At 44.7% G+C, this 27,907-nt stretch overlaps 1 long non-coding RNA gene across 2 annotated transcripts; it reads right to left on the reverse strand.

The window, feature by feature from the left end:
* Positions 1-3,187: 3,187 nt before the first annotated feature.
* On the reverse strand, positions 3,188-27,408 carry LOC113483147. Of its 2 annotated transcripts, XR_003398966.1 has the most exons (8): positions 27,312-27,408; positions 25,583-25,743; positions 24,259-24,372; positions 10,250-10,434; positions 7,887-7,952; positions 7,517-7,695; positions 7,186-7,247; positions 3,188-6,694 (listed from the first exon to the last, which is right to left on the reverse strand). It is a non-coding gene; the product is annotated as an uncharacterized LOC113483147 (long non-coding RNA). The 2 variants fall into 2 exon arrangements; XR_003398967.1 differs by lacking the exon at positions 7,517-7,695 and having other exon boundaries at positions 7,198-7,247.
* Between the last annotated feature and the right edge of the window lie 499 nt (positions 27,409-27,907).

Consider the following 27,907-nt stretch of genomic DNA (forward strand, 5'->3'; position numbering starts at 1 on the left):
TGCTTTGCTGCTGTCAAGAGGTCGATCAGACAGCCCCATCCTTGCACGTCTGTGTTGTGTGTGTGTTCATGTGCTTTTGTGCTGAGTTGGCACTGGAAGGAGAGGTGGCCTGAAGTTACAGTCTGCTCTGATTCATCAGACCACTTTGAAATCCCAAATCCTCTAAATGTGGAAGGTCAGAATTAGACAAGTGACTCCTGGTGCTGTCCCTGGAGCACCACCTGTACAACCTGATGAAAGTAGGACATGTCCACAAAACTTCAGCCATCCAAACATCACCTGCTTAGCCCAAGTTCATCATTGGCTCAGTGGCAAGAAGGAGATGCAGGATGCAGGATGGCTGCATCTGGTGGGAACGGCTGCCCAGAACGGCCTTGCAAACACTGGACAGCTGGAGCAAACGCTGAGCTGGCTGGAGCCAGAGACCTGTGTGAGGCTGCCTGGCAGCTCACAACAGCTGTACGTGGTGGAGCTGGTCTCTGCCACTCCTGGGAGCTGCTGCTCACCAAGGGGCTTCAATGCTGAGCTGAAACAAAGCTGAAACAGGGCAGGTGGAAGGGGACTGGAGGGGTTTTCAGGCCAGTTTCCTAAGGAAACACCACTGATGTGCTAACCCTCTGCCCGGGTTTCCTAATCAGTTTTGAACATGTTGGTAAGTTTTGAAACCCATTTGGTCAAAGGGGCAGATATCTCAGCAGCAGTAAATGAATGACAATAAAATAACCTTATGGGGGAGAGACATGCAAACTGGGGAGAGATCCAAGTGAAGGGAAGATGAATAACCTTCTATTAGACACAAGGAGATAGATGCAGGAAAGCTGGCTTCATCAGTTTCACAGACCCACTTGCTTTTATAGCTCTGCTTCTGTGCAAAAGGGAGGCTGAGTTTCAAAACTTAATCAAATTTGTAGGTGCAGATTAGGTATGTTACATCATTCTTATTCTGACCTGAAGCTCATCAGGGCAGGAGTTGGAGCTGCTCATGGGTCTGCCAAGAGTTAGTTGTGTCACACTGACATGGGGATGGGTCCCCTTCTGAGCTGCCCTCCTGACAGCATCCCCAGCGCAGTCCGGGAGCAGATACACACAAGCCCAAGGAGCAACTCTCCGCTCAGGGCAGCTCTCGGTGCTGGCAGCCAGCAGTCCCCTGACCTTAATCCTGCTCATGGGTCTACATCACTTTCCAGGTCGATGGCACACTGCAAGCCTAATGGAAAAAAACCCAATAAAAGGCAGAAAAACCATGTGAGCAGGAGCTGGTCATGCCTGCACTGCATTAGGTTTTTCAGTTTGAGGGATCTTTCTGATTAGGCTTGTTTTTCAGTTCTGTTGGAATTGATACCAGGGGTAGAAATCAGGGTTTTTTTCCTCCCCTATTCCTCAAAGGCTCCTCTGTTCTGCCATCAAATTTACAGCACCAAGGACTGGCAGATTTTCTTTCACCTTTCAAAACCCCGGTGAGATTGAGTTCGTAAGACCTGAACATGCCATGGACCCCAGGTGTCCATCACCCATTCCGAGACTGATCCCCATCAGCATAACAAGCCAAGCTTCGATGCCAAGGTAATTCTAGTTCGGGTCATAATTGGAGAATGAAGACAGATTCCCCTTTCTCTGCTCATGATACATTGTACCTGCTTACAGCCAAAAAGGTGCATACAGCTGCGGTCTGACCCCATCACCAGCACAAGGTCTATTAAGGGCAACATTTCACCCTTGTATAAACTATTTACTCAGAGGACCACAAAGCATTCTGCAAATGCTAACTAATCCTCACCATGGTCCTGGGAAGAAGTAAGAGACACAGGGGAACTACCTCATTTGCTATGGACAAGGGACACTTTTTGGGTGAAACAGAGGCACTTAACAGATGAGAACAGTGCTGCTCAACATAACACACCAGCCAGAAATGAAATGAATTAAAATCGTGGTGAATGAGAGGAATTTTAGGCAGGAATAATGCGATTAATCACACTGAAACTTGGCTAAGACAAGAGTGAAAGGCACCATGTGATTTTTATCAGGCTCTGTTAGTGCTCCATTCATATGCCAGCATGACAGGTAATGCAGCATCCCAGGAGAATGGGCTGGGGTGGCAGGATCAGTACTCAGCTTGGGATGGAAAGGGCTGGGCAAAACTTCCAAAAGCAACAGTGTGATTGGGGTTGTTGGACATGACCCACTGCTGCCCACCAGGCCTCAGGTGGATACCTGAGAGCAGCATCTCTGCTGATTCACTGGCTGTAAAGTTCTTGCTCCTTGTGACTGCAGGGACATGCAGCGCTCAGCCCGTAACCCATGACATGGCTGTCACCTGCCGTTTGTGTCACATACACCTACCCCTTGCACCAAGCTGCTTTTTGCCATTCCTACTGCTGAATTTGTGTTGCTTCAGGCAGACAAGGTATTACTTATGAATCTCAAGGTGATTTACAAACAACCAAGAAACTATACTCATCAGTGGGGTTATCTGAAAAGCAAACTACAGAGTGGCAAGACATATGCTGCCTGGTCCCTGAAACAGAAACATCCTAGATGACAGTACTGGCAAGGAAGAAAAGGTCAGTTAGAGCTGGTTTTCACTCCAAGATTTCATGAGACATGAATTTGCTAATCCTTCCATTCTAACAACTCATTCCAGAGTAGATTGTACAAGACTAAAGGATACTAACAGGGACTCGGCATACTGTATAAAGGCATATCATTTTGCAAATGCTACCAAATCAGCTCTAGGTGATGGCAGGAGGTGGAGGATGAGATTGTGTAACTTAAATAAAGAAAGAGCACAGACTTTTTTTTTCTGGGCATTGACAGCTCTAGCAATTATCAGTACCAGCCCTGCCGGCCCTGTGCCTCTGTCCAGGCCACATACCACTCTGAGGTGGCTTTTGTATCCTCATTGCAATGAAGTATTTTATTCCACTAGGGTTTATTATTCTTTTATAGACTGAAGGGCTTCAGCCTAATCTTTCAACAAACAAAAGGAATCTTTCAACATTTCAATGCTGTTGTAATTGGCTCCAAAAATAGCACCCTCAGAGCCACATTTCTAAAACTTCTCAAGTCCAAGGATTAACCTTTTTTCAGAAAAAAAAAATAATCTAAAGACCAACTTGTGTATTTTTCATATATCAAATTAAATAAGCAAAAGACTAAAATTTGAAAGTTACATCTATAGTAGCTTTCATTTTCTTCCATTTTGTTTGTGTGCTTGCTTCTGTGGCTGTTGGAGGGAGGAGAGAGGGTTTACTACTATTTCATGAGCCACCACTGAATGTTTTATAGACCACCAAAGGCCCGTGGATCACAGTCTGAGAAACACTGCTTTAGAGATAAATAGGCTCGTTACAGGAGGTGTTCACTCTCTGCTCTGCTTTAGGGCTCATGCTACAGCAGACTGACACATTTTGTCATTAACTCCTTTATGAAGGGCACTGGCTGTCTGCCCTGGGGACCAGGTGCTCTGCACTGCTCAGTTCATGCTATTTTGTCCTTGCAGTTACTGTGCGTACAGTTTATACCCCTAGATCCAGGCCATGCTCCATGTACTCCACCCAGGTCAGCTCCACAGCAAAGTACTGTTGCCCAAGGGATGCAGAATAATGCCAGCTTGTTCTGTATCTTAAAAAAGACACTACGTGTCCTCTTGGAGAGGATGAGTTGTCTCCACTGTTCCTCTGTCATCATAAGTCACTTTTCTTGCCAGCAAAACTGGCCTTGGTGCAGCCCTCCCTGTGACCCCCACAGCTCTCTCCAAATTTTGCAAGCAGACACCTTGGCACCTCCAGTTGCCTTCGGACTCTGTTAGTGTTGGCTGGCTGGGAATGATAGCTCCCATCTTCTTTCTCCTTGTTTCATTAACTGTCATGCTGGGGGTTTTGATCTTCCCTGGAACCAAGCCCTACCAAAAGATTTACTCTACTGCAGTGCTCCATTTCACATCATTGCCAGAGAAATCTGTGCAGTTGGTAACAACCAAGGTAAGGAAACACACTAGATGCACTCAGGATATGGTGTTCACATATTGTACTTTCATAAAGGTATAGCAATGGAAACATTCCCTATTTTGATTGTCCCAAAGCCACAGGAAAAAGAGAATTAAGGGAATTGATATGTCTGGGATAGATGCCAGCTCTGATTTACTCACATTTTTACCCTGATCTGAAATACCTTGGTCAGAGATGGAAAACTTTTATAGAAGACATGAACCAAATCAGGCCCTGCAAGTGCTGGTATCCAGCTAAGAGCTATCATCTCAGCTGGCACAGTCTGAGAAACATAAAAACAAAGGAAATAGGAATGAAATGGGCAACAGCAGCTTTGTAAGAATTTTCTTCTCTTCCTACAGAGGGTTTGGACATTCCAGCGTCACCACAGCTAATACCCGCATTTACAGTCTGCCTCCTGACCACAAAGTGCCTAAGGTACCAGAACACCAGTGAGTTAGGATGTAGGGCTTGGCTTGGCTCCTGGAAAGAGGATGTGCTTTATCATCAAATCCCAGCATGATTTGGTATGGCGAGGCACAGAGCGGTCAAGGCAGAGTGGTGAGCCCAAAACAGGGTTGCCTTTGGAAGCAGTATAAAAAGAAAATATCCTTGCTAACATAACCTCACCTTCTAGTTTAACCTCCGTGTTCCCTCAGAGAGTGCAAACATGCCTGCACATATTTTAGGCACAGCAACCCACTTAGGAAGACTCAGATGTAGCATAAGTCCAATTAAAGCAAAATGGAATGAAAGTCCCAAATTATTTCAATGTGTCAGAGTGAGGAGCTTGCAAATCCTCTGGTTATTGCAAAGTTGTTCTGGGAAAAATAATTTTTGTATAGATTCCATCCCACTTTGCTGAACTCCATGGGAGTTTTGCCATCAACTTCAGTGGGAGAAGGACGAACACATATAAACAAGCTTTAGCCATGCATTAATTAATTGTGTTCAGGGCCAAATGCATTTGCTCTTATGCCCCAATCCTGCAATGAATTTTCTATGGAAAGATCTCTATCCCTGCAGTGGTGTCCACCGAACTCACACCAACAAGATCTAACTGCAAGATCCCATCTGACTGTCCAGAAACCCCAAGAACTTATATCTGTATTATCTTGCATGAGTTCAGTCAAGAGCAGAATTTGATTAAAATATCTCATTACATATCAAGCTGAACAGTAGATCAAAGCTCTTTTTTTAGTTCACTAATAAAACAGAAATAGCACTACAGAGGAAGTAGCTTGCTTGTTTGTGATGGCACCCCTCTTTAGGAAGGTGAGTACAGAAACCACAAAATTATTACTGCTAAAATAACCAAAACAAAAGACAAAAGGAGACAAATCTTTAATGCAGGATATAATCCATAATTTTTTTTCTCATTAAAATTACCAAACATCAGACAGCAGGGATGAAGTGTTCTGCCCCATCACTCACCTCCGACCTCTGTTCAGAACAAGAGAAAATAGTGAAGGTCCTTTCTCGATTTATGAAGCACTGAGTTTATTTTGCATGTATTTGAGTACTAACAGGACCACAAAATTCTGGTAGCATAAACTAGATTTACATCAACTCAACCCCAAAGATGTGCCCATGGGTGTGCACTGCACATGGCTGTGCTCTGCAGCTGAGCTCTCTGCCATCTAACGCTTTCTAACACAGTTACCAAAGGGCAGATACTGGCATGTTTTTTTTATACTCACTAGAAAGTCATTTGCTCTCTTAAATGTAATTTATGTCATTCAGCTAGAAAGTTTGTTTTCAGTACAAAATACTTTTTAATCACCTCTGTTAAGTCTTTCTACTTCATCTCATCTGGTTCCTATGGAAATTGCAAGTCTTCCAGAACTGCAAATTCTGTTTCCCAGCCAATGTCAGGAAAACTGATTTTTTTTTCCACTACCTTCTTAGATAGTATTTGCATATAAATACTGTTCAGATCTCAGAAAATATATTTGAAATTATTCTTATTATCATTACACTGGAGACTTTCCATGTTTCCACAAGCAGCCGTTTTATTTTTTTCTCCCTTTCCACGTCAGCAAAAAAAGATCTCCCATTTTCTTCTTCATTAATCCTTTGCTCCTTATTAGATGCAGTTCTTCTTCACCAGAATTCTTGTTGTATTTTAAAAATCAAAGAGAAAATAATCAAAAATTGGCACCTTTTTGGCCAAAACAGAACTTCCCACCCTTGATCTATGGATGGCTGGTGAGGTTATAAAAGTCTAGTTGTCCTGAAGAACCAAGTATTCTTAAAAGCTCTCTATTCAGAGTTGAACAATAAAGGTCTAAGTGCTCCAAAAGACTTAAAGAAGGTTGATAGGGGTCTTTGTCATGGTTTGGGAACCTCTGCATTAAGGAAAGAGAGAAAAGAGCATGGAGTTGCATGTCTTTTCAGTGTGTGACAAGCTACAGTGAACTGGACAAAAAGTGACAGATTTCCTGGCCAGGGTGAACATCTCACATGTTAATGACAGGTAAAAGAGACCTATTGTTTGAATCAGCCAGAACCAGTAAGGCTACTCTCTCCAACTAAGTATTTCACAAGCACACACTGATGGTACTGCTTATGCATTCAGTGAACTTGCTGGGCTTGTTGCTGGTGCTTTTTTCCACCTCTTCTTTTTCTCTGTCCCTCTCTCCTATTTCGGAGCTCCACCTCACTGCCATGTACGCACTTAGGATAGCACTTTCAGGTGTAAAACGAGCCTGAAACACAGTAAGAGACAACACTACCCATCAGACAGAGCAACAGTAGGGCATGACTCCAGATGGATAACAGAACTGTCAATGCAAGTGATGTACAAGCATCAGCTTCCAAATCTTGTGAAAAAACATTCTTCACCTGTACTTGGGAGGAGGATCCAGAAGAGGAGGTGCAGTTGGAGCAATCTGTTTAGACTGGGTAGGGGGAGAAACAGGAATTTTCTTGCTCTCCCCTATGTGGATCACTTTTGAAAACCCCACTTGTTCTGAACACTGTCCCAGGCAAGGAACAGGCAGAACACAGCACCAAATGAGAACCACATGCTGAGATCAAGTGCTGAAAATCTTTTCTATGTCTCTGCATCTCTCCTGCAGGGCACCTGAATACCAGAGATTCATGAGCATTTGCAAAGGATTTACTTTCTCAGCACGATCATTCTTGAGATTAGCATAGAAACTTAAAATAACATAAATTTCAGCTGTCTTCTTGTTACCTCCTCACGCACCTCGGGATTCTTCAGGATCTCTTCTCAGTGTTGACAAAGAAGTTCTTTTCCTTTAAAAGAACAGAAAAATACGGTTTGTTGTTGTCTTCACCAGGTTGTGAGATATATGAGGAATTTTTGAGAAGACAATCTCCTCTATCTCTATAAAGCAGCTATAGCACTAGCCAAGAGCCTATGTCTCTTCTGCTGTGTTCATCTGCTTCCTTATCTACATTTTGGAAATTTTCAGGGCTTATGCAGCTGGGAGATGGCTAAAACAGTGCTAAGAAGAGCCATGGGTCTCTGGGTTTTGCAATGGCAGCACCCATGGAAAGAAGACCTGACAGAGATGTTGGCAGTCATGGGTGAACCTTCTTTCAGAGGAAATGGAGACGCGCTGAGAACCTCCCAAGAGAGCAAAAGAATGCTTCCAGACAGTCAGGTGGAGCAGCCTGCTGGCTCCATCAACCTGACGGATTTGGCAGCCTCTCTTGCTCCATCTGGCCAGGATCCTGGAGTCTGCAAGCCGAAAGCAGAATTACTGAATTATTGGGAGAAAACATATAGCTGCATAAGCTTATACACAGTCATACACACACAAACACACACACACACATACATTTGTACCCATCATGGAATAAGCAGCACCTCCTTTAGTAAGCTTGCAGGATATATGAAGTCCTAGTAGGATTTAAACCCCTATGCTTTACCCTATAATGACTAAGTTGGTCTCTGTGTCGGGCATGTTAACTCTGCAGGAGAGCTCTGACATCTTCCTGGAAGAGATTTAAAGATGTATTTTTATTAGCTTTTGTAGGAGAAACACTGACAAAAAGCTCCTATCTGAAGCTTGCCCAACAGCCTCACATTCCCTGGGTTCCTCTAAGTCTGAGTCCTCAAAGTCTTTCTGTAGCAGAGGCCAAATCCCACTTCCAGCTCCAGTCTGGGTGCCAGGCTTGCTTGCTAGGCTCTTGACTTCTTCAGCCCAGAGCAGCGTTCCTGCTTACGTTAGCAGTAGTTGGCCAACAGAAAAAGAGAACAATACAGCCTTTGTAGATTAACAATATTTTAATTTACTATAAATTAGGCCATATATAACATTGCTTAGAAAAGTAATTTATCATTCTTTGGGACCCTTTTTCTATCCTTTCCTTCTCTTCCTTCTCCACCTTCCCCTTCTCACTTCCCCTCCCTTCCACTTCTATATTTTTACTCCTTTTCTCTCTCCTTTCTGCATTTCCTCCCTTCCAACAGATCCCACAATTGCTCTGATGGCTCCACTCCAGTCCATACCTCTGTTATCTGCTAAAATCACTGACAACAGAACAGTGAAGTAGAGATGCATTCCAGTGTCCTGGAAAGGGATGCATAGAGCAAAGAGAGCAGGACTTGAGGGGCAAGAGAACTGGGATATGCAAGAAGAGTAACAGGCAAGAAAGACCTGAGGTACATACATTGGTAAAGGCAAAGGAGAGAGCTCACCCCCAGCAGCGGCTGAAAGAATTCTATACAGCATTTCTGCCTGGAACTGTCAGTCTGAGAAAAAAGAGTATTTCATAGTCAGAAGGAGAAAAATAAATAGAAAAGTGTTTCATCTTTGGACAGTGGATATTTGATCTTATCTGGAATCAGTGTGTGTGTATATCTGTTGTTATTTTATTACAGAGTGCTGTTATGAAACTTCCCTTCCCATTTTGCATAAATCTTCCTTTTCAGACATGTGGTCACTGGTTTAGGGAATATTTACTGTTAAATGCCTCAGTTTTTGCAGACCGAACTTTTCTTGGTTTCATTCTCAGGACTACTCAGCATAACCAGTGCCTTTGCCACAGATGTCCCAGACACTGCTCTTAAAAATTTTATCCTGACCAAAACTGGTGCTTTGACCTGTGTGAACTGCTAAATATCATCACAAAGCAGCAATTAGGCTGTACGTTACTAACAATCCTAGCCTCTTCAAACCTTAATATTTAGGTCACATGGAAGAGTGTAGTTACAGACACAAACCCCACACTCACAGGTTGTCATATTTGTTCAAACTCATCTTTGGTTCTCTTCCAAAAGCCAACCTCCCATCTGACATTTGATTTTCTGCTCGCCTTACCTGGATACCTGCTGAAGGAAGGAGAAATCCCTTCTCCACAGCAAATACAGGTGTTGCTGGATTTCACTCCAGAACTTGAGCCTCCAACACTCATGAGTCAACTCCAGCACTAAAAAGGTGCAAGTTCTCTGTTGATTGGCCATCTGCAATACTAAGGAGCTGCCTCTCTCAAGCCAGGACCCAGAAGAAGATGCTGTTCAACGTAACAAAACTTGACTGACTCAGCTACAGCCCTGTCTAGGTAACTGTTGTCTTGTTAAGTTCTTGTCCTTGTTAACCAAGGTAACTGTTGTCTTGTTAAGTTCTTGTCCTGTCAAGGCCATCTGACAAACAGAAAAGAAAACTTTCAGAAAAGAAAACTCCCTTGAGCTCATCCCTTCTGTTCTTGTGATCAGTTCCAGCCCACAGTCCCCTTTGCTCTTTCCCAGTCACCCAGGATAACAGTTCTACATCCCTCATTATGCTTAAGAACATGCTTCTAGGTCCCAGAGGAAAGCACAAACAAACATGGACTTCCTAGTATTAAAGTTATTCTGCAAAGCATGGAAAACCTTCAGAAAAGTCAGAAGAGGTAAAAACAAACAAGATGAACCCCACAGTCTGCATTCCCAAGGCTCTGAGTACCTCTGGGTATCTATTCTGCAGCCTCTCCCCTTTCCTTGGGGTTTGGCTGCCTGCACTGCAGGCCAGCTCTGATACAGTGCAACTGCAAGCTGGGATCAGACTGCTGTGAAAAGCAACGTGAAATAACCGAGCAACCTCTACAGTGCCCTTCCCCAACTCATGTGGAAGCCACCTTTAAACTTGGGCCCTTGCCCTTGGTCTTTGCCTCATCTACCTTGTAGGTCCACCTGTGCTTCTACACCTTGTTGATCCTGATCATGGATGTGGGGGCAGAGGTGTTCCCTATTGTCCCTGGAACCAAACAGATCCAGAAGCTGGTGCCCAGGTCCTCCTTGCTGCACTTACCCTACTTGCTGAACACCAGGACTGGCAATTTAAGCAGCTACACTTGTCCCCATCACAAGTGGGTGATGATTTTGTCCTTCATGCCATCTTCTCAGATTGGAATTGACTCCAGGCAGGACTGTTCACAACACAAGCCCCCTTATGTCTTCTCTAGGACAGGAGCAACCTGAAGATCAGACGGCTGCCTTTTAGAAGACACAAACAAGGAACTATGTCAAAGTAAAATTACAGGGAACTTAATTTCACCCTCATTCTTCCTGAAGTCACTGGGCTCTTTGTGCCAACATTGTATTTTGACATCATGTTTCCTTTCTTTACAATTTTCTGTTCAGCATAAACCCACTATGAGGATTGGAGATAGTGAAAGCCCTTCTGATTCATCTGTTTCAGAGCAGGTCACTACCTATCCCCCAGTTTTCACTTGCTGGAAAGTTACCCAGCCATATGTTTGCAATTAAAGTCTCAGTTCCTCACAGGCTCATGGTAAATAGTCTGCTTCACCTGGGTCACATCTCTAAAGGGAATTCCCCCAGACTGGATATGCAGGCCATATTTGGTGGCAGCTCTGACACAAGTATTAGCCATAATGGAATCCATGTCAATTATGAGTTCATCCATTCATTTTTCTATCCAGGCCTCTCACTCAAATTTCAGAGATCTCCTTCTAAAATGCAATTCGACCTGTTTTGAAATGGAGAGAGTTCCTTAGTCACTCCATTTGAGACCAATTAGGCTGTTTGATTTGGGATCCTTTATCCCTCAGCACTCTTAGCCTGTCTGTTCCAATAAATGTTGCAAAAAATCCCAATGTCTGAAATTCCTGCATGCTTCACGGACCCTATTTCCTACCCAGTAACTGTACTGCCTTTACTCCTCTTTCACTGACCTGAGTCAATCACGGACTCTGGGGTTACTTTGTGTGTACCAGCTCCATCTCCTTGAACTGCCCTTCAACTGTGTGCCTGTGGAGGCCATGAGGATGAGGAGGTGTGACCGACTTGTAATGCTTTTTCCTGGCTCAAGAGCTCGAAGCAGTCTTTTTATGCAGCTAATCCACAATGTGAACATGCTCTGAGAGTTTACTTTTAATCGACCTCACTGATTTGCTTGAAATATTGATCAAATCATAACTGCTTCCTTTCCAACCATTAGATGGACAGTCCAGTCAGCCCATGAGTCTGGGGAGAATTCCAGCTTTCAAACCAAGAAGCAATCACGGATTTGCAGTCATTATTGGAGCTCAAGGCTTTTGTTTTGTGTGTAATTCCCAGATGTTTCCAGCCCCTCACGTCCCTGTAGAACAAGTCAATCGTGTGGATTCAAGGCTGATTATGGAAACAAGGTTGCAGGTTGTGAGGAAACATCTACCTGCTTTAACTCAATGGTCTTTAGAAGTTCTCCACATGTTCCAAACCAGAATAGCCTGCAAGGTCTGTAAAATCGGGGTGCACCCACAGTACAGAAACAATTTAAGCCTAATATAATGTAAATCTTTGATTAAAGAATGAGCCTGAGCACATATTTAACTATCATCACAAAGAAGACAGCTCTCCTCCTTAGGGGCCCAGATGAATTGTTACAGTAAGTCCAAGACCTGTTAGAGAAGAAGGGCTGGAATTGGCTGTTCCCTCCTGAGCCTCCAGGAACGACCCTGAACTTTTGGGGAGAGAGGTTTGTTTCAGAATCCAAACCTGAACCTGACTCTGAAGTTGGCTGCTCGCCCCCTCTTCCACGTGGCAGACCTAGCCTAGCTGAAGGCCTTCACAGCCTTGTGCTGCACAGGGAGTTCAAAACCCAGATCTAGGTTTTGCAGCCTGGGATCATCTCTGACTCTCCCTGCTTCAAAACTGCAATTCCATTTGCTTTATGCCACTTGCCTGTTTGCTTTGGGGGAAGAAAAAAATACTTTAAACCCCCCAACCAGTAACAATCCAAAAGACAGCAATGCTGTCCCAGCAACATTCCTCCTTGCAGAGCAAGGAAGAAGACAATTAAGCCCAGCAGTACTCACATCCTTAGCCCTTTGGACCTCCCCCTTTCTTCTGTCTTTGTTTTGGGGGTTTTATTTCAATTTTTATCACTTTGGCTTGTGCTGCCTGAGAGGCAGGGGACCTCGGTGGTGTCCTTGAAGTGTTTACTCAAGACTGGAGCACACCCAAGAGGTGGTTTTCAAGGCCCCTGCAAGCCTTTGAAACCCCACACTGTGTGTATGTTTTGCAGAGGGGGATGGCTGCAGCTGGCTCTGCAGAATTTGCCCTTGGGGACAGGTCTGTCTGACAGTGACAGAGAGGTGCTGGGAGTAAAGAGCATCAGCTCCATCCTCCTCAGCTGTCAGCCCTGCTCTAGTATTTGGCCATGGAGAAGTCGTCGGGCTGCAGGCTAGGCTCTGCCCCTATTCTGGATGATCTCCAGGCTCCCAGTTTGTATAGGAACAGTGCTCCTTAGGTTTCCGGAGCCTACAGCACTGCCTCCTTTGGGGGCCTTCCCTGAACATCCTGAACCCAGGATCTCTGATACCACCCCACATAAACCAGACCTTAAAGTTAGGTCAAGGGCTATGGACTATCTAGAGTCGTCCTATGCAGGACTTCTCCACATCAGGGAATCTATCCTGCAAACAGCTTCATCTGCTTTTCTCCATTTTTAACCTTGGTGGTTCTTCACTGAATGCCCTCTGTTCCCTTCCTAAAGCCTTCTCCTCTCTTTCTCTTCACTGTTGCCTGCCTTCCTCTTCTTTCTGGTCCTCCATATCATGAGCTTTTTTCCATGATTTTGAATTCCTTTGCTCTTCCAGAGTGAGTAAAAACATTTTATATTGGTGATAAGGTAATATTTTGAAAATACGCTTCTCATAGTCAAACTATATTCATAAATATATGAGCACACATGTTCCACTTTGACAAAGATTTTCTGAAACATTAAAAATATATAACCAAATATATTTCATACTGGAAAACATGAAATTTCAGAACACTTAAAAACTGTGGAAACAGACTTTCTTGCATTATAAAAATGTTTAATTTTGGGCAAAACTGGGTTTTCTTTACATATCTCCAGAAAAAACACTCAAACCAGGTACTTTTTAATGTTTGCACAAAAATAACATGTCTTGTTTAAAAATCTTCTAATGATAAATGTCCAGTAGGTCCTGGAGCTGGGTTCATTACATGGTCACAATCTCTACTGATGGTGGTGGGGTTAGTTATGCTTGGTAAGAGATACAATGAAGAACTAACAAACATCCTTGCTGTTCTGCCCTTGTCCCAGCTTTCCTCTGCTGCAGGCACCCCACTGTGCTCTGATCTCTTTGTAGGAGGAACACAGTATTTGTTATTGGTTTCGCAGGGACCATGGAGCCTTATTTCTTACGCAGCCTCCCAGGACAACCCCAGATTCTTATGTGCAAATGAAATATGGCTCTGTTGGTGCATGCTGACGGGCCCGCTCCATGGGCAGCTTGCAAGGAAACTCACCAGTGGCATTCTGGCACCATTCTGAGCCCATTACCTCTGCTCCTGCTGCTTCTGCTTCCTCTGGCATTTTCAATGTTACGGTGGAATGAGGAGTGAGCCCCAGAAGAGACACATACGTAGAAACACCACACTTGTCCCACTGCTGCTAATAACTACTGACAGGTGGTTTTCCACACCTCCACATAGGTGAATTAAGCTTTCTTTGTTGTGCAGAAGAGCTCAGGCCCAACCATCAGAGCGAACAGAAACCAAATTCTGGTGACACTTGGATCTGAGGCTGGAGCTACACCTTTGATACTGCAGCTTAAACCCATCTGCACAAACAATCTTGGCTCTCTTCCCGCTGCAGTATTCTATGCTGCCAAACCTCAGTATTGAATCAGGAGGCAGGCATGAAAAGGAAGAGGAGAAAGAAAAAGAGAAAAAAAGAACAGAAAATGTGAAACATTTTCACTGGTTTTCTAGGTTATTTTAGGCTTTCAGGTGCAGTTGTCTCATGCTAGAATTTTTTCCGTTATCAGAAGGGCTAGGAATATAGTCTTGAAAAACAGAAAACCTGAAAGGTTTGAATAATCACACACGTATCAATGACTAGTGCCTGATGAATAGCCCCAAACCCAATAATGCCTCTCTAGTTAGCAACATCAGGTTCTGTAACATTTCCCCATATCATCTGTGAAAAATGTTTCCTATTTGCAGAGCAAACTTGCATCCCTGAAGTAAGAAGCACATCATAATGCAACGGTTATGAAACATTTGTCAGCAACACCTCTTATAAATAGAAATCAGCATGCTGCAGCAAAGGCCACAGCCATTTTGCTGAAAAACAAAGTGATTAATGACATTAATATGTAATAATTAAAAAATACTCATTGAAGGGGATTGTGAGCTGTCCTTGACTTGGGTTGGGTATTGCCCTGTTGGATCAAAAATTTCTCGCATGTTCTTTAGGGATGCAGCAAGGTACCAGGGGCACCTTTAAATGAGGCTCTATGACTACTGTAACAACAAAACATCACAGAAGTAATCATACCTCAGCAAGAGCTCCAGTTTTCTGGCCAAAAACACTAAAAATCCTGAGCACTGAGAGTCAAATTTCCACAGTCACCTTACATCAGCCTGACTCTGTTCTGACTGCAAAATCTGTCACGAGCAGTAGGAAGAACAGCCTGTGCTTCTGAAAATCCCCTCTCTCATATTTATTTCAGACTGCTATAAAACGCTTCTTCAACTCATATATCAGCCTAAACATCCATTCTTCAGAAATGGCTTTGTTCTCCATTCAAACTTTACTTCCCAGCCTTCGGAGACACAGGAGCAAAGTTGCCTTTGGTCATTCCAGCCAAGAGTTTGGCTCAGAGCAGATCCCTTACTCCACCATGAGGCCCAAGCAATGTCAGCTAATGCACCATGGTTGAGTTCCTCCTATCACTTGCAGGTGTAAGCCATTGGAAGTCCACCGCCTTCGTTGGGGCCAGGATTTCACACATTGTATTTAAGCTACCACTGAGTTCAAAGGCCATTCCTCTCAATGGCAGGGCTAAAGCCCTCCTAAAGAAGCCATGAGCAGCGCTAAGGAAACTCAGAAATCTCAGCCTTTGCAGAACTAGTGGAGGAATTTTCCCTTAGTAACAAACCCTTTACCATCTTTTGTTTTGGAAAGTATGAAAATGTTTCCATATAAATTTTTCCAAAATGCAGCCCTCAGGATTCTCATGTTGCCTTCATGCTGAGAAATCCCTCTGTTTGCCCCAGAAAAAGAAAAAAAAAGGACAGCCCGCAGAGTGTCTGAAAGATGGCAGCATCCTCAAGTATCCCTAGCCTTGGGGTAGAATGCTAAGCCTCGTTATTCCTGTTTTGATCCCAGGTTCCCAGGGCTTCTTGCCAGGTTGTTGGGGGTTGGCATCTCTGGGGGGTTTGTCTGGATTCTGGGGCAACACTCCGGGTGTCTGTGGGCTTCCCATCCCACAGCAGGATTGAACGCAGCACAGGGGCCCCAAGCCCTGGAAAAGAACGCAGCCGGCTGGCAGGAGAGCAGGCTGCGCTCCCGCAGACTCGTGGCTGGGGCAGGGCTCACCAAAACAGAACCATTCTTGAGAAGGATTTCAGCAATGACGAAGGACAATTTCCTGACGATGAGGAAAGCTTTCCATTAGAAATGTCCCAGACAGTCCCAACCCGGAGGCAGCACAGTTCTCTGGTGAAGCAGAAAAATCCTCTTTGCTGCCTGGCAGCTACAGCATGAAAGCACAAGGCTCAGGAGCCTGCCCCTGGGCTGCCGCTGGGCAGATTGGGACCCTTTTTCACCCATTTTACTGCCTAGCAAAGCCCTGGGGTTAGCTATCGGATTATTCTGGCTCCCTCCACACCTCTCTGCAGAGATGCTCCCTCCTAGGAAATGAGTCAGACCTTATAGAGAGGATGAGAAGCCCTCCAGAGGTGCCTGTCTATGTGTTGAATCAGAAGGAAGGAGATTGCCTGTGTCTGCCAACACTAAATGTCTTAACCAGGGGCTGTGTTGGGGCAGTGGGCTCACGCTGTGCTGACTCCAGGCGATCATAGGGTGCGCAGCCCATCCAGCCCACAGTGTAACAGCTTTTTCCCCCTCCAGCTTTTTCACACCTCCCAGTTTGCCTGCAACTCAGCGTGTGCTCGCACATAAACAGCACAGACGGCGGGTGGGTCCCCCGATTATGAACAGGGCCAGACTTGCAGTTTGAGCTCATCACAGATGGCCTCCACGCTCTCCTAACAACAAGGAGGGCACGTGGGCGGCAGCCACCACATAGGGAGGGGAGTTTGCTTCACAAAACCCATAGCTATCCAATAACAAAAAGTGACAGGCCAGGAACCCCTCCAGGCATGTCGGGTGGGTTTTTCATACAACATTCGGGCAGAATCTTTGTGCCAGGTTTTGCTTTGAGTTGATTTCTTAAGCACATACACATCCAAGCCTGGGCCTCCAGCCCCCCGGCTTGTGCAAGAGCTCTTTTGTATGTAAAGTCCTAATGTCCATGCCACAGAGCTCTTCTGACCGTACAGCTGGCTCTGCACAACGCCTGGCAGAGAGAAATGGTACAAAATCTGTTGATAGATCATCTGTGGAAGGCCTGAACTCCAGCCAAGACAGATAGAAATAAAAGAAATTAAAATAGTTGTGTGTGTGTTTTATGAAGGGAACATTTATATTTTTAAACTAGGAGTAATTGTATTCTGTATCTGAAATGGCATCTGAAAGTGATTTAGTGGAACAATGTGTTTTCTGATTGGTGCTTGAACTAGTTCCAGAACATTTTTTATAATAAGCATCATAAAGATCCCAATTATCTGATCCTTTTTCCTAACATGGTCAGAGAGGATGTTTCCAAAGAAACGGCTTTTTGAGTTGTTTTTTTTCTTTTGTGGCACTGATCCTGCAAACATTTACATACACAATCTTCTGAGCAGCCCCCAAGAAATGAACCAAGGCAGCCCTCAGCAGCAAAGCTAATGGGAGAGTAAACTATTAATGTTCAGATTCACTAATCAGGGCAATCCATAGACTTTCAGGGAAAGGTCTGCTTGTTATTCTGAGAGCTGTTCAGGATGCATTTATGATTCAATAAAGGAGGCCCCAGCATTACCAAAATAATTACTTACTCAAACAAGCCTGTAAAACTCAAGGAGTGCCCCAAATAAAAGGAGGCTTCCCCCCCCTCCAGTTTAATAACATAAATCTAGTGAAATGCATCTTGCTGCCATAAAATAAGTTCTACATGCCTTAGAAACCATTGATTTACTAAGTGGGCAGGGAGGTCAGATCCTGCTAGGGACTCAGAGGGCTGAACATATGGAGAGAAGTTTTAAATCTCAAAGTTTTGTCCACCCACAGAAATGGAAAGCAGTTCACAGCTTACCCTGTAGCTTCACTTTCCAGAGTAAGACTCACAAAAGCAACAGGAAATGATACAGATTAGAATGGAGGCATTTTGATGATCACTCGGTAAAGAGGATAACTAATGACCCTAAACTCTGGGGATATTCCCTGTCCCAGGGAATAGTGTCCCTGCCTCCAAAACTGGCTTTACATTGCATCCCCCAGCACAAGGGGGATGCTGGGACCCTGCAGGAGGGCCGGCTGTCACATCCTGGGCATTGCCGTTCCCAAGCAGCCCTCACCAGGCTGCAGGCACAAGTCTAGCACCACGCAGCACACCAGACCTCCTGCCACGAGCACCACAGGGCAAGGCCAGGCATGGATCAGGATGGCAGCAGTTATGTAAGGCATCAGGCTGACAGGAGCAGCAACAGGGCCTTCTATGGGACAGATGATTTCTTCCTGACAGAGACAGGAATCTCTGCCTTCTTAGAAACATCTCTTCCACTTTTCACCTCACAAAAAAAATCCTTTTCCTGAACTAACTGGCTTTGTCTAGGTCCTTCCTGCCACACACCACAACAGGGGAACCACAGGTCATGCTGGACACCAGGTGTCTGTTCTCCTTTCAAGCACCACCTCAATTCCCTGTTTTGAGCAACCCGGGGTTTAATGTGCTGCAGAGGATAGTTGGTTGCCACCTCAATACCCACACATGGTAACTAAGAACCTTGCAGAGGTTTTTGTGCTAAAGAGGGCTGTGTGTAAAATCACCCTCAGCATCCTCCTTCTCCACCTTGTCTGGAAGAAGGAAACTCTCCTCTGTATAGCAAAGTAGACATATCCAAGAAGAGAGCAAGAGAAACTGTCAGGCAGATATAAATATGGGAAGGTGTCAGGGATTAAGTAGCCTGCTTGGCCTCATGCAGCAGGGCAGCCAGAGCTCCAGCAGTGGGTTTGCATTTGTAGTCAAGAGGAATAGGAAAACAGCTTTAAAAAATGCCGACTGCTTGTGGGTATGTGCTGGTAGAGACCATAAACTATTCCTCGCAACACTATTCCATGCTGTCTGCAAACTCACTGAAGCCTACTGTGGTTTTGCAGTACTTCACCCCTATCCCACACCCACCTCACCTCTAAAGTGTTGTCAGACCAGTCCTGGAAGGTGCTCAACCCATGTAGCCCCCAGCACTATGCAAGGGTAATTAGCCGGAGTGGGTGGACCTGGAAGTGTCACCTAACTGCAGCAGCCACCTCACCATCAGGCTGCCCCTGGTCACTTGGATCATGTTCTGATGATGTGTGAACACAGAGGTGGCCAAAAATAAATAATAGAAGACGCCTTACTCCCCTGAGCACTGAGGCTCTCATGCCAAGAAATATTCTCGCTTCTTGCTGCCTCTTTTTGTGGTGGTTTTCCTGAGACTGAAAACGCTCCTCCACTGCAGAAGATGCAAAAAAATTCCTGCTGACCTCAGCATTGAGTTTCATCTTTTTGAAGCTTTGTTGCGCCTCTAAGATAATTTATGAGGTGTCAGGATTTTCCGACCACAAATGTCTTGGACGAAAACCGTTTTTACACTGCAGATGCCATGAAAGAGAAGCAATTTCAGTCTTTTCTCTACAGCACTGTCTGTGTCCATAATGAAGCACGGGTTCAGAGCTCCTGGAGATTATTTGTGTAAATTGTCCAGGCCAGCGCTCCACTGAGACTCAGGCTGGGTCTGATTCCCCACCTTTGCCTCATTGCCCTGATCTTCTCTGTTGGGAGGGGAACTCCCATTTCCTGGTGCTGTGCCATGAAAACACAAGCTTGCCAAGTTATTCTCTGTATGTGTGTATGTGTGCGTATGTGTTGAAGAAGCCAGCAGTACCAGAAGTAAAAAGATCCATTAACACATCACATTTTGCAACATCCACAAGGATCCCCAGATTTCTCATCTGTGGATTTCTCTTCCCCATGCTTTAGATTTTCGAGGGGGAAAAGGAAACCAACAAAAAACCCCAAGAAGCCAGTTTAGCTGCCTCTAATCCAGTGTGCACCTCAGTCTCCATGAAAGTGTTTTTGGGACGACAGCAGTATTTCCCTTGGCTGGGATGCCCAGCCTCCTGGCTCCTCTGGAGCTGCAGAGCTGTAGACATTCCGCTGAGTAGTTTGCAACCCTGCCTGCCAGGAAAACCCAATGTCTCCATGGAGAAATCTCAGCGGAGGAGTTTGATACTCAATCAGGGATGGAAAAGAAGGGAGTTTATGCCTCCCTGAGACCAATCCCTTCTCTAAAATAAATTAAAAGCAAGAGGAAAAAAAAAGAAAAAGGATCATATTCTTACAGACATGGGCCCAGACATGCCAGTAGTACTGGTGTACAGTGTATTGCTTTGAGTCAGGACGGGCCCAAGTCACGGAGGCTTGAGCCAAATATCTGTTTAGGTCAGTGGGAGTCTATCGACTTTGGATCAAGCCAAATGTTTGGATCTGAAGCTGAACTTCCAAAAGTCTGGGCACGCTTGCGTCTTCTGGTGAGGGGGGCTTGGTTTGTCCTGGCTTTCAGATAGGAACCAGCTGCAAATGTAGGCCTCCAAACATGTTCTAGGAAAGAGGTTATAAAAGAGCCCCTTCTTGCTCAATGCATTTATTTCCTGTGGGACGGATTCCGACATCTTCATTAACACTGAGCAGAACCTTGCTCCAAGAGCAGCTACATTGATCTGAATGGGGCTATTCAAGGAGTCAGCAAGTACCTAATGTCAGCAAGGGTAGCACTATCTAAGGGTCACATCTGTTTTCTTCATTGACATAAATGAGTTTTTTCTCCTTCCTGCTATTAGCACACACTGCTACAGAAAAAGCACATTGGGTTCCCTTCTTCCCAGCACCTCTTCAGCAAAATGCTGGTTGTAGATTCTTCCTTACTGATAATGTGGTAAGAAGCAAAAAGTGCAAGAGCTCAGCTTATAGCTCTAACAGCTAGAAAAATCCTCCTGTGATAAAAGGAAGCTGTTCCTTCCTGAGCATTGCTTTAATCCCCTTTTGTCTGCTTTCCCTCCCAGACTGGAAAATAGTGCCTGCATGTGAAGACAGAAGGATGCTACTGCCTACCTACGCTTTTTTGTAGCCATCCCTTCCTAGAGGTCATTCTCCTGTGAGCCATAATCATACTTAGTCACTTTAAATATTGAGTCTGCTGTTTTGGACCACTTTGACAGAACCAAGTAAGGGAACACTGCTGATAGAGGCAACTAGACTCCTAGCATAGGGCCTGTGATGGGCGGGATGTATCAGCCTTGTGAACTGCCTGTCTGGCTACCCTGAATTCTGAGAGATCTCTGAAAACTAGCTTTGAACTGGGCACTTAAACTATTAGACAGCTGAATGGATTCCAGATTTAGACAATTAGGTGTACTTGATACACATGACTTGGAAGTTGTGCTCCCAACACCCAATACCTGCACAGTTGATTTTCTTCCTTCCAGGACAGTGACCAGGTCTTGGACCTACCTGTTTCAGAGATGACTAATTGCAGAAGAACAAAGAAAAGCAAAATCTATCCCCTCTGGATTCTCACACCATTTTCTCTATAACCACATCAAGTCACTTCCCAGTCATAAAACTAAGGTTTATCACAAGTAGATTTTCTTTTCCCTCTCCTTTCTCCAGGGTGGTAAGGGTATTTGCACTGTGATGATAACATGAATCACCATAACCATTTGCATTACACTTCCTAAGAAACAAGGTTCCTTAAACAGAGTGGCTGTGTCTGTAAGGACAGGCCAGCCAGTGTTAGAGTCTATTTCCACTTATGAAGAATGCTTAATGTGCAGCTCTCATAGACTAGAATTTGCAGAGTAAATGCACATGCTTCTGCTAGTGTCAACAATGATCTGGCACCTGAGAGCTGTGTGCAGTGCTGCAGTGAGCCTAATCAATCCATGTTCTCCTTACTGAAAAGGAGGGAAAAAATCTCCACATTTATGATAGTCAGCTTTCCTTACTACTTCCAGCACTTATCATGATTTTTTTTTAAACTCATTTTGTATAAAATCCTTCTTTCCCACCATTTTTTCTTGGACTTATTCTACACAGTGTTCTCAGATATTACAAATAGGTATCCAAGAGTCTGCAGCTTTTCCAGCAGGTACTTCAGCATTTTATGTGGGCAGCAAATTCTCCGTTTCCCTAGTCTCCCTCAGAAAACTAATTTGACAGTGTAACAAGAGTGATAGACTGTTGTTTGTTAAGAAAGACCTTCTGGGAGAGGTTAAGAAGAGGATAACCTCTGCTCTTTTAGGTTCTACTCTGAATGGACAGATGAGCAGAAACCAGTTGCCAATCCATGGAAGTACAAGATCTGAAAGGGAACAGCTGAATTTTGGAAAACTGTTGACAGCAAAACCGGGATTATTGGTCATTTATAGGTTGGAAGGGAACATAGTAGCAGGGCATGGAAGTTGGTGAAATAGTTTGCTTGCACACATTTCACATGCAGGAATGATTTTTATATAAGCAAAATATCCTCAGCAGATGGTTCCTGCTTAAGACTTCAGAGGATGTGGAGAGATGAGATTCTGGTGTTAAGTCCTGGCCTGATGCTCCCAGAGCCCAAATGTAAGTTCCAAGTGAACTGGAGACTAATATATGTAAACACAGGGAGTACTGAAGCACTTTTTGGAGACAGCAGGTTAAGCTTTTTTGTAAGATATGGCCAATGAAAGACCATAGTTGCCCTGAGGAGAAAGGAAGGGAATTGTATTATTTATGTATTACAAATCCAGCCACTAAGGCATAAACAAAACAACTTGCACAAAACTAGACAAAGGAGGTTGCTGCAGAGTCAGCAATTTCAACTCAGGTTTCCTGTGTCCCAAACTAGAGCTTTAATCATTTTCTTTCTCTGTGAGAGAGAAGCAAGTATCAGAGAATGGAGTGAGTCTCCACATTTTTCTAGCCCAAGACAGAACTGTGTCCATTGTTGGGACTAGCCCCCTAGGAGGAATTATTTCTATTCAATTTGTGTGTGTCACAGCCAGATAATGCACTGGGTGGTATTTCCCTCTCTTCCCCCAATCTTTCTCTTTTATGACCACATGACTTCACCCCCTTGTGTGAGTGACAGTACCCATTAGACTAGATTCTGATGCAAAACAGCTGCGTGGAGAGAAGGGGAGGAAGGGAGTGGGGAACAGCAATTTAGAAAACAATTAAGAACATCAATTCCAATTCATTTGCTTGGTCAGGATAAGTAATTTCTAAGAGGTAACTTGATCTGTAGCGGACTGAGATTAAAGGCGAACTCCATTATCTCTAGTTTACAGTCTGGAGGAATTTGTTTTAACTGGTTACCAAGGAGGCTGAATGAAAAAAAAAAAAAAAAAAAGAACCTTTGCCTAAAAATGTCTAAAAAATCCTCCTGATTTCTTCTTTTAAAGGGCACGCATGGTTGTTTTAACTCTCTGAGAGTATGATTGCACTGTGTTGCAGGAGGAACAGTTAGGCTTTTGCAAATAGAATCCCTGCCTGCAAAAGCTTAGAGATGCATTTTATCAAAACCTATTATGCCAGTTTTAAACTGCTGTTAAGATTTTGGTGTCAAGATAGACTAGGAACATGAGACATGGGGTTCAGAAGTGGATTCAGCATTCTGCAGAGGAAGCAGGAGGGTTTGGAGGAGAACAGTGAGCTGAGCACCAGGCAGCTCCCAAGTTTTTTCTTTCTGGCTTTGACACTGCCATACTCTCTGTCTGTGCAAGGTGATTCCCTGCGCTGCTTTGCTACTGCTGTGAGTGAAATGGTGGTAAAGTACTAGGACACCTCTCAGGGGTGCTGTGAGACTCCATGAGTAAATACCCCAACATCCCTTTGAATACTGAGAGTCTGAACCCAGGCATGCCATAGCAAGGGGTTGTGACCCAGCAGACACTGAGTTTTCCCCTGTATCCATGCTAGCATGTGGGATGGCACCAAAAAGAGAGTATGTGACTGGGAGAGCCACTGATTCTCTACCATGGAAACCTCACACTCTAGAGCTTTCCTCTTTAACCTTCCTCAGCTTTCAGCACTTTGCCACAACCGTCAGTCTTTGTGCCAACTCCTGCAGGCCTTGATCCCTCATCCTTGTTTTGCAAGATGCAGTGCTGTCAAGAAGCCAAGATGCCCTGCAATTCCAGACAATCAAAATGCTTCTCAGTTATTACTTGAAAAACCCTGGTACTTGTCCTGGGCATTTCTCCCAGGAACTGTGAAACAGCAGTCAGCGTGCTTACAGGAACATAGAGGCCACACGTGTCTCTGGATCTGATCTGTGAGGAGCTGAAGGGTGGGGTAAAAGCAGACATGGAAAAAAACATCCGTGAGCTGGCTCAAAGTTCAGAGTTGGCCTTGGACCTGCATTTCCCTGGCTGGACCCAGACTTCTACCTCTTCTGTGCAACTTTGTTTGTCTTAGGGACAAACTGCATTACTGCCATCATGAAATGGCCAGCCTGCACTTTATACAGCTGCATCCCTGCTAGCTAGCTAAGACTCTGGCGTGATGTTATCACCTCAGTGGAAATAGAAACTGAAGAATGTGATGTGATGAATTTTCCCGGACCACCAAATAAATTAAAAAGTAGGCTTCCAGTGCAGAAAGGTTACCCTCCCAAATAAACATGCCCCAGCCTCCCTTCCTCACATACACTTACCTTCTTCCACACCAGGAAGCTGATCTCCTCACAGACTCCATTACAGACCCAGAATGGACAGGTTCTTCCAGCCAGTCAGCATCTTCCATACAGTAATTGCTTTGGTATGGGCATCTGAGAACAAGACAGAACTGTATATACTAGAAATATTCTCTTTGCATAAACTTCTCAGTAGACTTACTTTTGTTGCCAGGAAATGTATTTGGGGCCTCTTGCTGACTTCACATTTCTTTGATTAGAGGGGCATGGGCAGTTTGTTACGATAGTTACAGGGAAACAACGATGAGCGGAACTGTGAAACTGTAAAGCCTTCTCTAAGCATATCAGCTCTGCAATAGCACATGAGACCACCCTACTCCACCATCCTTCTTGTGACAGCCACACTTCCAAGGCTTGGAAAGGAATGGGGGGGAACCCATCTTGCAAAGGTGCTTCTCCAGAACAGGGAATGTCATGGTAGATAACCTTACAACCCAAGATTATTTAAGCAATGCAATGCAGAGAGGTCCAGGATGAAAGAGGGGCCATTCCACAACCACCAACAAGAAGCTATTGGGGAAATCAGCAAACAGTCAAAATGGTTTGGTTGGTTGGGGCAGGAATTTAAGAAAGCAAGAATACAGTCAGCCAAATTGGAGTGCAGCCAGGAAACGTGAGTTAACACTTTTCCTCCGCCAAAGAACACCACTAGGTCTGCAGCGACAATGAATGGCCAGGGCCTTGGCCTTACAATCTGCTCAAAAACCTGCAAGGTGGAACATACACATTCTGTGCCCAGTTCAGGTCATGATTACTTTGCGGCACAAGACAAGGCACTTAGCTGCTCTTGGCCCCAACCCACCTGTGTGCACAGCTCCCTAGGTTAGCACTCGCCTCCCTCCTGAGGCTCAGTAACAGTTTGTTAAATGACTGGTTCTCTTAAGAGGCAAGGTGATCCAGGCAGTGCAAAGTACTTTACTTTTTGTCCTGGAGAAACCAGCCTCCTTCAGCGTCTCACTCATTAAGACAGCAGCCGTTGTAATCCAAGCTCCTTTGATGGAAGGGGTAAACGGGGGGGATTGCCAAAGGGAGGATTAGCTGATGGATGTCTTGAGCTGCAAGGGTGTCTCATATGGATTTGTGCAGGATTTTCACCTCAGCTGTCCTGGCTGGAACTCCCGTCCTACTGTACCAAGACACTCTCCTTGCAGGCCCTGCTCTGCCTTTAGCAGCAGTGAGGCCTTGGCTGGGGGCTGGTTGCTAGCTGTCATTCTCATCTCCCTTGTGAAGGAAAGGTTATACAGTATGCCAAAAAAACCCTAGCCCCAGCCTGTGAAAAACTTACCTGTTGTATTCATAGGGAAGTCACAGCTTTGTCCAGAGACAGGATTGATTCGGGTGGGATTCCCAACTTGGCTACTCAGTGATACAATGCTCTGGGCCATTGTTTTCCCTTCTACAGTAGGGATTACCAGATGCTCCTCCCTGCACTGCACTTTTTGAGACCTATGAATGAAAGTGCTGTAAACTGCTTTGTGCTTTTAAGCCTAACCTTAAGGAAAGACATTTAGAAGTCACAGTTCCAACACATATTCCTAAACTATGTGATAGGCAGCAAGTTTCTTGCTATTCCCCAGTCAAGAGAAGTAGCATAGTCCCTGGTTTTCTCCTGTCTATGACTCTGCCTCCTTACATGTCATCTTTGTTTTGATCTTTGATTTCTGCCACTGTGCTTCTATGGATACATCAGGCTATTTGTGTGCACTTACTGTTATGGGACAGGAAGGAAGGAAAATCTTCAAAGGCAGGTTAGACAGACTTCTACATTCTCTAGTTATGTGAGAATTTTCGTTTTGAAAGAACAACTTTCTAACGGTCACAGTGCAGTTAAGCCTTAAAGGGTGTTAACTACAAACACAAGATTATTATTCCCTAAAATGTCATTCTTTGAAAGCCATTCTCACAATGAAAATACTCTAGCCTGTCAAGTCTCCTGCTTTCTATGTCAAACATCCCTCTCCTTTCCCGCCACTGCCTTTGCAACTCACACATGCCCAGCATGTGGCCACAGCTTCTTTCTGGCTCCTGATCCCAGGTGCTAGATCCTGCTCTGTCCACTCTTTGTCTGACAAGCAGGGCACAAAGCTGGAGGTGAGCGAGGCACTCTTTGCTGCTCTCTGTGTGCTGCTAGCTGCCTTAACGCTTCTTTATCACACAGGATTACAAACCCATCCACGGGTGGGTGTCTACTCTTCTGTTACAGGACCCAGTGGAGCAGGGTATAAGACTGTTTGTAATCTTATTGTTAAGAGGTTCCCTTGAGCTGCATTTAGCAGAAATCCGAGTTGCTTGTTTTCCAGCAGAGGATCAGTTACAAAACCAACCCCAAGCAGAAGGCCTTTTTTTGAGACTGAGGGCTCTGTTTATCATGTTAATTTCAAGGAAAGTTATTTGGGAGGATGGAGAAAGTAGTTAAATCTTTGTTTACCATGCTGGAAACCCAAATCCCCTCAGTTTACACAAATAAGAGAGAAAATGGTTCAGTGGTATGAGCACATGGCTGTGACTAAGAAGAGCTAGGTTTGTTCCCTCCTTTAATGCATACAACTCTCTAAGGTCCCTCTTCCCTTAGGTTAATGGTTGGACTAGATGATCTTCAAGGTCCTTTCCAACCTAGTTGATTCTGTGATTCTGTGATTCCCTCAAGATGAGATTCAACTCATTCAGCATTAGGTATATGGTCCCAGATGAAGACCAAATCACTAATCAGCCCAGAAAGGCATGATATGCCTAATGTCAGATTTGTCTAATATCACCAGATGGACTGAAGAGTCTTGCAGAGGTACAGGCCTTGCTTCCCTGATTATTAGACTGTTGTAATAACCAGCTGGACTCAACAGCTGAAGTAAGATGAGATGAATGTATCCTGCTTTCTGGGGTTCCCATACATGCAATAAAGCTCACTAGTCCTTCCCCACTTGACAGTGGCGTGGAGAGGAACTTATTTTTACAACATGCTCTGATGCTGAGATGCTGGAGGCCATACAAACCTGACTGTAAGTATATCTGTCTACCTGAGAAGGCACCAATGCAACGTAGCCCACGGGTTCCTAAATCCTTTCTATTCAGTTTGTGTACCTGTCTTGGCTGTTGCATGGCTGGTTTGGATCAATGCAATGATGTGCTCAGCCACGTTTTGTGAGGTGTTATTTCTTTCCTTGCTGTAGAGAATGCAGTCTGTTGAGGGAGACAGCAGAAAGCTGCCTGTGCTGAAAGAGTCCAGAAAAAATGTTACTGATCTCAGCTACATTAGGGCAAAGGCAGGGTTTGCTCTGCCCACTGAAATCAGAATTACTGCATGCTGCAAACTGAAGGTGCTATCAGACATAAGCTTAGGGATCTACAAGACCAAGGAGAACAGAACGACAGAGACTTATTCCTACCTGAGCAGTGAAATGAGAACATACTCACATGGTCAGGGTCCCTCTGCCTTGGCACCTAGACAGCTAGGGATGACACACAGCCTAATCACAGGCAGGGAGCAAGCAGACAGCAGAGTGGCTCTACAGGCGCTATCAAAACAGGAACCTCTTCAATGGCCTATGTTTTGCCTTTGGTAAGTGGTCAGGGCTGCCTCTCTCACCAATTCAAGGCAGCCCAAATATGGTTC

This window comes from Athene cunicularia (genome assembly GCF_003259725.1).
Source record: "Athene cunicularia isolate RWA chromosome 8 unlocalized genomic scaffold, athCun1 chr8_part1, whole genome shotgun sequence".
NCBI classification, from domain to species: domain Eukaryota; kingdom Metazoa; phylum Chordata; class Aves; order Strigiformes; family Strigidae; genus Athene; species Athene cunicularia.